Here is a 9,682-nt window from a genome sequence, read left to right on the forward strand (position 1 = left end):
GAGAGGGAAGGGAGGGAGGGAGGGAGGGAGGGAGGGAGGGAGGGAGGGAGGGAGGGGGAAAGGAAAGGAAAGGAAAGGAAAGGAAAGGAAAGGAAAGGAAAGGAAAGGAAAGGAAAGGAAAGGAAAGGAAAGGAAAGGAAAGGAAAGGAAAGGAAAGGAAAGGAAAGGAAAGGAAAGGAAAGGAAAGGAAAGGAAAGGAAAGGAAAGGAAAGGAAAGGAAAGGAAAGGAAAGGAAAGGAAAGGAAAGGAAAGGAAAGGAAAGGAAAGGAAAGGAAAGGAAAGGAAAGGAAAGGAAAGGAAAGGAAAGGAAAGGAAAGGAAAGGAAAGGAAAGGAAAGGAAAGGAAAGGAAAGGAAAAGGAAAGGAAAAGGAAAGGAAAGGAAAGGAAAGGAATTCTTCCCACAGCATGGTGGCAGGGAAAAAGGAAGGGAAGCAGGAGGTGCACCTGCAGCCTTGTGTTTCATGTTTCATGCTGAGGTGCTGTGCTGGGCTGTACCTGGGGGTGGTGAAGTTGCCAGAGTGTTTTGATTCAGGATGAGAACCCATCCCCACATCCCCCTGCCACTCCAGCTCCCAGCCAAGCCTCGAGAGCAGTCACAGGTCAGCAGCTGCACTGTGACTGTGCACGGGCATTGGAAAGCAAGGGACATCTGATTTGTGCCATTTCCCCTGGCCTTGCAGAGCACAGCTGCTCCTTCCCAGCTCTGTACATCACATCCTGGGAGCAGAGGCCTTTACCACTGGAATATCCCTTCCCTGTTCCCTTCCAGCAAAACACAGACATTCTACTCAGCATTGTCACACAGCTTTGCACAAGCATCCAAGGGCTGCTGGGGAGGGCTCAGGGCTCAGCACCTGAGGGCTGAAAGCCAAAATGAGCAGGGTTTGTGATTGTCTGTGTGCAGAGAGTGGGGATGGAGATGGAGATGGAGGAGATGGAGATGATGGAGATGATGGAGATGGAGGGGATGCTGCGCTCCCACAGCTTCCCGTGGCCAAAGCGCCGCTTCCCCGTGGGCTCTGCCTGGCCCATTTCGCAAGGTCAGGATGGAAGGGTGAAACCATTCCCTGACCCCCGGGCTGACTCACACTAACAGAGAAAAGCAGGCGTTCCGGGGAAGCCGAGCCTTGGCAGGGAACCTCCGCTCCGCGACCTTGGTTGCCCTCTAGTGACAAGCCGGGAGCAGGTGACAGAGGCCAGCGAGGAACAGAAAAATAAAAATCATTAAACAAACATGTGCCATTAACCCTCTGGGCTTCTTTAGCCCAATGATATTTTGTAATAAGATTTTTTATTAGTGTCATTAATTTATTAGCTCTTTAAGAAGGATACCTTTTTTTACATGGATAATAGCCATGTTGTTTTGTTATGTCTAAATATTTACAATATTTTTGCTAAAATAATAAATAATAGAATGGTAATGACTTCACTGTTAAGAATTCCATTATGCTGGCTGATATAGGTGAGTTGCTGAGATCAGCTGTGATTGAAATTCCCATTAACTTCTTACCTCCCTTAGGAATGTTTCACAAATACAGTTTTCCTAGCACACTGATAAAAACCTGGGTGGAAGCAAATGATAATCACAGAAGGGGTCAAAAAATGCTGTTGCTGACAGAATGTTATCTGAATTTCTGAAAAATTGCCACCTTTACCCTTGGTTTAGGTGGTAGTTTTACACCACTATACATCACTACTCCAGCCTTGAGGCTGATTTCTGTGTCTTACAAATCACAGGCCCCAGTTTAATACAAAACATTTTTATTGCTTATTTGCAGGTTTTATTTCGTATGGTGAAGGAATAAGCTCATGTTCACTGGATTTTCCTGTGTCATCCATAGCTTTCCTGGAAGGTGGCTGTATCAGGTGGGGTTGGTCTCCTTCTCCAGGCAGCAATTGACAGAACAAGAGGACACAGTCTCAAGCTGTGCCAAGGGAAATATAGGCTGGATATCAGGAAAAAGTTTTTTACAGAAAGGGTAATAAAGTATTGGAATGCTCTACCTGGGAGGTGGTGGATTCACCATCCCTGGATGTGTTTAAGGAAAGACTTGATGTGGCACTCAGTGCCATGGCTTAGTTGAGGTTAGGGTTGGGTTGGACTTGATAATCTTGGAGGTCTCTCACAACCCAGTGATTCTGTGATTCTGCTTTTAAGTGACACGTACCACAGACAGCCATGCTCCCCTGTAGACAGCTGTGCTCTGTCAGAGACAGGAGCTCAGTCCCTGCTTGTGCTTCTTGGCCGTGAATCTCCCAGGATAAGACACTCCTAACTCTGTTTTTTGCTGAGGAGTGCTGACCTGCTGTTCTCTGCTGGCGAATGATACTGATGACCTGTTAATGAGGAAGAATCAAACTTTTGGCAAGAGTAAGGCATGCAGCACCAGGTGCTTCTGTCCCACCTGTATGTGGGCCACCCAAAAGCTGCTCATGTCTTTTGTCCTGGAAGAGGGCAATGTGACTGCATTTAGAGGCTCTTTCAATAGAAAATTAGCCCACAAATGTTGGAAGGCCCTTGGTCTTTACATTTTAACTGCAGTTTTCGTACAGGGCAGGAAAAAACTTACAAGTAGATATTTCATGCTTTATTTTGCTAAGGATAATTCCTTATCTGTAACACCTTGAATTCCCTATTAAACTGCTTATCACATTCAGAAGTTCACACCTTACACCCAAAATCTTTTTGTTGCCTTTCTCAGTCTTCAGAATATTTGCTTCTATATTATCATTAAGCCAACTCACATTAAAAATTTTCAGTTCCTGATGAGTCATAATCATCAGTACACTGGTTCCCACCCTGAGTGTGGCCACAGGAGTCATTACCACAAACCCTGCAGTTATTTATGGTGTCCACTTCTTAGAACACAGTGTCCCTTCACCCTTGTCTTGGTGTTTGACTGGTGAGAAGCAATCACCCGAGTACAGAGTTTCTTACAGCTCATCCTGTGTGTCTTTGATATCCTGAAATGCCACAGGGCCCCAGTTCAAAGGGTCATGGGCACACAGCCCTACGTTAGCCAATATTTCCCTCTACAGTAATCATTTGCCAATGCTGTAAAATCCTGGGACTCATCTCAGCATCTGCTAATGTGATTCCATGTGGGATTTGCAGCAAGCTCACACGCTGTGCCTGTCCCTGTCACACATCACAAGTCCCACCTCATCTCTGGTGAGGCACAGCTCTTCCTAGGCCTGCCTGAATGAAAGGAATGCTTTTCCTTTCACCAATCCCCCCCAGGCTGACAGGGATGTAAGTGCACAGAGCCTGGAGTTTCTGTAGAAGTTCTCAAGTCACAGGATGCATGAACATACCTGAGCTCTAGACGATGAAAATTATGGACTGTACATTTCTGACTGCATCAAAAGATACCATGTACAGGTGCTGATTGACTGCATCAACCTGATTAATTGCATGATGGATTTAAAAAATGGGCTGGTAGAGAATTCCTGTCTGTCTGTGAAGAAGCTGTTGATCTCTGGATCATGTGTTCAGTGTTCAGAATTAGAACCATCTGACAGCAATTTATCTCACCGCTGTCCTAAACATGCTGGCTCAAAATTAATTTTGTTCTTCTAATAAAGGTGAAGAAAACCAAATTACATAAGATTTTTTCATGGTCTTGGAGGAGACAGCAATTCTAAACTTTATACAGAACAAAAGAGAACAGAAGTTTCACATTATCATGTGAGTTTAAGGGGGTTTAGAGCAGCACAAATCTTTTCCCCTGCATGTAGTAACCAAAACTCTTGCTTTTCGTAGAGCAGAATGTTCAGCAATGTTGCTTCAAATCCTGTAGTGCAATAGGTGTAGGGAGTAGGATGTGCCTTGTTTCCAGGCAAAATCTGATATTTACCATATCTCCATAGAGTGAGAAACTCTGTAAAGTCCCTTGTCCATTTCCTTCTGCTTTGTAACTCCTGAGTAAACTTCCCAATTCTTGATGTTCATAGTTCTGTATAAATACAAAAGTGTATATAATGGCAGGGATATTTCCTGTCAAATATTGTCATTGTAGGCATCAGAAAGCTTCCCGGTCATCAGCAGATTAAAGGCTGCAAAGGTGAAACAGGTGTGGCTTGGTTTACATATGCCTTTTGCATTTTGTTAAACAGACGAGTGACAGAACCAGAAGGGAAATTTGGAAGTCAAGACTCATTCTAAGCCTCCTTTTAAAGTAATCCAATTTACATAATATATAAACATAGAGTAATTCAGCAGCTTGAACCCAAAGGTAGGAGCTCTGATCTCTTAATTATAACATGGAGCATTTTGCATATGTCAGTTAAAATTTCCAGATCTCATTTTCCTGGTTTGTCAAGTAGAGAAAATAGTAATTATCCTCATCGTAGGGTTCTTAATCCCTTTTAAGGATTCTTAAGCACTATAAAAAAGAAAAAAATACCCTGTGATGGTGTTCCTAGTAGCGATGTGGTTTGACTGTCTGCAGCCTGGAGGGCATGACTGGTTACCAGGGGCTGTAGTAACGAGGGTTTCAGCCACATCTTGATGAGCTGTTATTACTCAGGACACATCTTTAGCCTGTTGCTGTGTTATAAGAACTGCTGCCTTCACCACTGAGAGTTGTGCAACTTCCTTCTGGCTTCTAAAGTTGTTGTTTCCAAGGAATTCCTTTCTTCTGGTAACTGGTAATGGTTTCTCAGGCAGCAAGTCCAGATGCTGACTGTTTCATCTCATCCTGTTTTATTTTAATGTTAATGACACAATAGAAACAGTCAGACCACATCTTCTTTTCTCCTTCCAGAACTTTTTTATATAAAGATCTTCTCTCAATTTAAAGTGTGGGTGCTTATTGGAATCAACTGAAAACCAAGAAGTGTCATTCATTGCTCAGTTCTTCCTGAAGGAAAGATGGAAGAAATATCTGTGGGCTGGAGGAAGAAGAGGAGAGCTGAGGCCAGCCCTGCTCCAGGCAGCCCAAGACAGCAAACAGGGCAGCAACTGGGGTGTGTAGGAAAGATATCATATCAAATTTTTGGTAACAGTTCTACCCTTTACATCAAAAAAACTCAAAGACTGATGTTCTCAGAAAAAGGGAGAAAAATTTCACTCTTGTGCATGTGTTCCTCTTAGCTCACCCCCCTCAGATATTCAAATACAATGTGGAATCCTGCCCACAGTAAACCTTGTGGTAGACACCTTTTCAAAAGGAAAGAAGGAGTAGCATTTGCATTCCTTAAAAGAAGTAATGGTAAATAAATACTGCAGGCAAAGGTAGCCTGAGAATATGGGAACCAGCTGGGTAAAGCAAGGCTTGATCTCCTCTTGCAGTGTTCTAGAGTGGAAAATTGATTTTTCATGTTGTACCCACAAAGGCTTTATCCTGAGCATGGGCATGCCCAGCTGATGGGTTCAGAGTATTCAATGTAATTATTTAATCTAACAATCTAATTATCAGTCACCTGTTTACAGCTGTCAATCAATCATCAATTTGCTATTTATTGGTTCAGCAAACAATACTAATTTTTTCATGAGCCAAACTGATAAGTGGCTCATGAAAAAATTAGTATTGTTTTCCAGAACGAGGTGTTAATCCTTTTGAGGCCTTGAGAAGTACACAGTGCAGGAAAGCACAGGGTGCTCGTACCCTGTGGCTTCCCCCCTGCAGCTGCCTGGTGGGGCAGGAGGAAGGAAATGGGATCCCAAAGTGGATGGAGAGGATGGAGAGGGACCAGGTGGGAAGGGCTGGGAAACAACCGAGGGAGAAGAGCAAAGCATGGGGGAAGTATTACGCAGGGAGGAATAAAAAGGGGACAGCAGTGTCCGTAGGGCTGAGTGGCCCCAGGATAAAGGAGCAGCCCTGGGGGAGCTGCCCGGTTCGGGGGCCGGGAGCAGCGCGGCGCTGTCCCGCTCCCAGCGCGGTCTGCAGGTGGTGCCATCGCCCCGAGAAACGCCTGGCAGGGCTGAGCCACTGCTGCCTCAGCCACAGCCACCCAAACCTGCCCCTGCAGCCATGGCAAAACAGGTAAGAGGTTCCCCGAGCTTGGTTTCATCCCAAACGCTTCCTCAGCCTTTGATAAGCGTGGTAAATCCCCAGGTCATAGCACTGAGAGCTAAGCAGTGGTTCCTGGAGACGGTGATGTAATTGCTGGTGTTTTTCCTTTATCTCATCTATATTTTAATTAACAATTTCAGACCCTGCAGTCAGGCTTAATAATCTGTACAGATGTCTCCTCTTGTAGATAATGATCAATTCAGCCTGAGGGATGCAAGCAGAATCTGCACACGGATTCATGCAATATGTTACACAAGCAGCAAGCAGAAAGAGAAAAAATAGCTAAAGAAATAAAAAATTCATGTTACACAGTGTTCTTTCCAAATGTTTTAGTCTCCCTCCTCCTTTCTTTTTTTTTTTTTTCTAATGTGCTACTATAGAATAAAATGAGTAGATCCAATTATTTCATTGCTTTGGCATTTTGTTGTTCCTTCTGTGGAATTCCAGGGCCTTTTGGACCTGCTGTTTTGTCCCACCACATATAGCTCCACGGACAAAATGTCAACAGCTATAGGCTTGCAGTAAAATCACATTATAAGCAGCCTATGTTATTAAAAACTATGGCAGAGGTGCCTTCCAGTGGGTGAGCTGCTGTCTGGATATCTCATGAGACATTGCCAAACATCCTGGAGTAAGAGGCTCCTCCCTGGCACTTTGAAGTTCATGGGACTTTTGATGTTGACTTCATTAGCAGTAGGATGAAGCCTTCTTGTTGCCTATGTATGGTATAAAGCTGACCTTTTACTGAATCACTGTTGCTATGTGAGCCAATCTATTTGATGCATCATCCCCTCGCTCTCTTTAAGACAATTCAAGTAAATGTCACCTGAGGTGTGAGCTGAGGAAATTCCTGAGACAGAAAAGCAGCAAGTTCATGGAGCACAGTTCACTATCTTTTTGAGTCTTCTTTCACCTTTGTACCAATCTTTTCCTAAAAGCATTGAAAAAGCTCATTGTGAAAATGCATTCTCCACTGCTTGTAAAAAGATTGGAATCTGTGCCAGCAAAGAAGTGCAAGTTTTTACTGAAATGAAAATGCAAGTTTTATAAGTATTGACAGATTTTGTAGGAAAATACAGCGTGAAACAATTCTTCCAACCCCAAGAGTTGTTTGATGTTGTAAAGCAAGGTACTGAGCCATGTCACAGGGAGCATGGGAGGTAGCAATAACCTCTTTTATGTAATGAGATCATAGAATCCTACAATGGTTTGAGTTGGAAGAGATTTTAAGGGTCATTTAGTTCCAAACCCCTGCCACGGGCAGAGATAATTTCCCCTGGATCAGGTTGCTCAAAGTCCCATCCAACCTGGTCTTGAACACTTCCAGGGAAGGATCAACCTTCTCTGAGCAACCTGTTCCAGTGCCTCACCACCCTCACAGTGAAGAATTTCTTCCCTAAATTTATATTTAATCTCCCCTATTTCAATGGACAGCTGTTCCCCCTTGTCTCATTACTATACCCTTTTGATGTCCTTGTCAAAAGTCCCTCTCCAGCTCTCTTACAGGTCCCCTTTTGGTACTGGAAGGTGACAGAAGGTTTCCCCAGAGCCTTCTCCAGGCTGAACACTCCCAGCTCTCTCAGCCTGTTTCCATAGGAGAGGTGCTCCAGCCCTCAGAGCCTCTTCCTAGCCCTCCTCCACCACATAGAGCTCCATGGCCAAATGTCAGCAGCCGGAGGCTCCATGTCCTTCTTATTTTGGGGGCCCCAGAGCTGAACATATTCCTCCAGGTGGGGTGCCATGATCAGGGTATAGGGCTCTCAGTTTTTGGACTTTGTAAGCAGAAGAGATTGTGGAATTGCTCTGAGTCATAGTCATTAATAAAACAGACTTTGCTTATAATTTAGCTATAATTGCTTTGGTAACGTTGTAAATGTGTATGGTTAGTTCTTTATTACTCATATGAGAAACAAAACTAATGTGCAGCAATCTCCTTTAGTGCTTAATTTAAAATCAGGATGGAAAGATAGCATAGAGGGAAGTTTCTTTGATTTTCACATGGCACTGACTCCCTAGAATAAATGATCTATAAAACATGAATCTTCTCTCACCTGTACTGGTATCCTGATGTGACTGGAAATTTGCAGTTCTATTATCTGATTCCCTGGGAAATAATATGTTTTACTTTATGGAATAAACAGATTCAAAATCTCAGATTGAGCTGGAAAGTTTAATACGTGTAATCTTTGGGCTCACTTTCATTTGTTCTTAATATTCTAGCTGACATTGGCCTTATTTGCCTCTGTATCTACATGTATGGTGTAGCCTTACCATATATCACTCACCTTTCCCAGTGCCACTGTTCAGAGGTGTACACCACCCTTTGGCAGTCAGTGCTTAATACATTTAGAATTGTTTAGAATTGTTTGCTTTTTGGTATCCTTTCATCCACCACACATGCATTCAGGAACCAGTGAGACAACTTAGGTAAGCATTTTTGTTTCCTTTGAAGGGATAAAAATATGGAGGTGTTATATAATCCAAGAATATCAGAAGTGGCTTGAGATTTGGGGGTGAATAGCTGAGTCTGTTGGGTGTCCAACATAAGTCACAGAGCTGATTTTCCAAAGCAGGTGAGATCTGTGCTCTTTGAAAGTCAGGTGCTTCTAAAGGATCTCGAGCTAGACATCTAAAGAATGAGTTGCTGAAGATGCTTCTGGAAATCTTGACCAGTGTGCTTGGTCTGAAGTCACACAAGTTCAAGGCAGGGAAAAATGAGTAACTGACTCTTCCTTTCAAGTGACCTGTGATGCTTCCTTTGCCTACTCATTAGATTTCTGAGTGGCTTTTGTCTGGTCTACCCCTTTTCTGTCTTGTAATTACTTAGCAAGATTCATCATCATCTTGCTGCTGGTTTGTCATTAACATTCCTTTCCTGTGCTGCCCCCAGAAGTAGACGAGTCCCTATGCTGGCCTGCTGATGCTGTCACACCAATTACCAATTTATTTTCTCATATTTCCTTTCTTAATCCTTCTGTGTTCCAGGCTGCACTTGCACATGAAGCTCTTTGACACAGGAACCAATATTTTTCATTGTACAGCATCTAGAATAATTATGTCTGAGTTTAAAAATGAAGTTCTTTGGGGTTCACTACACTACTACTGTTAATAGCTACTAAAGAATTACAGGATTTGCTGGTCATCCATGTTGGGTTTTCAGTTAAAAGTCAATCAAGTGCACTGAGTTCAAGAACCTGATGTTGAACATATAAGGGTGGCATTGCTGCTGAAAGTTATTTCCAGTTTTTGGAGTCAGAGCTATGAAATCTGTGTATAAGGGTGACAACCCACTCTAAAGGGGAAGGAAGCACCCAAGATTCTGAGCATTTCTCAGATCATAGACCAGCCTGAGGGCAGGAGGGAGACACCACCACCATCCATCCCGTGGCTAAAATCACCTTCTCTGGACCTTTATGCTTAGGTAGGACTCAAGAAACTCCAGTTACTCTAGAGGACAAAAATTACCAAATTTTTGCCTATACTAAACTTCTCTTGCTTTTTGCCTGAGAACACTCTCACACATCAGAATTGCCAGAGCATTTTGTGTATGAGGCTCCAGAGCCATCTCTCTGAAGTTTATGGTAAAGAATTTTCCATGACAGTGCACAGCCCTCATCCTTACAGCCATCTGGAGGATGAAGAAGCTTCCTAGGTCTAGAACATTT

Source organism: Prinia subflava, chromosome 7 (genome assembly GCF_021018805.1).
Source record: "Prinia subflava isolate CZ2003 ecotype Zambia chromosome 7, Cam_Psub_1.2, whole genome shotgun sequence".
In the NCBI taxonomy this organism is placed as follows: domain Eukaryota; kingdom Metazoa; phylum Chordata; class Aves; order Passeriformes; family Cisticolidae; genus Prinia; species Prinia subflava.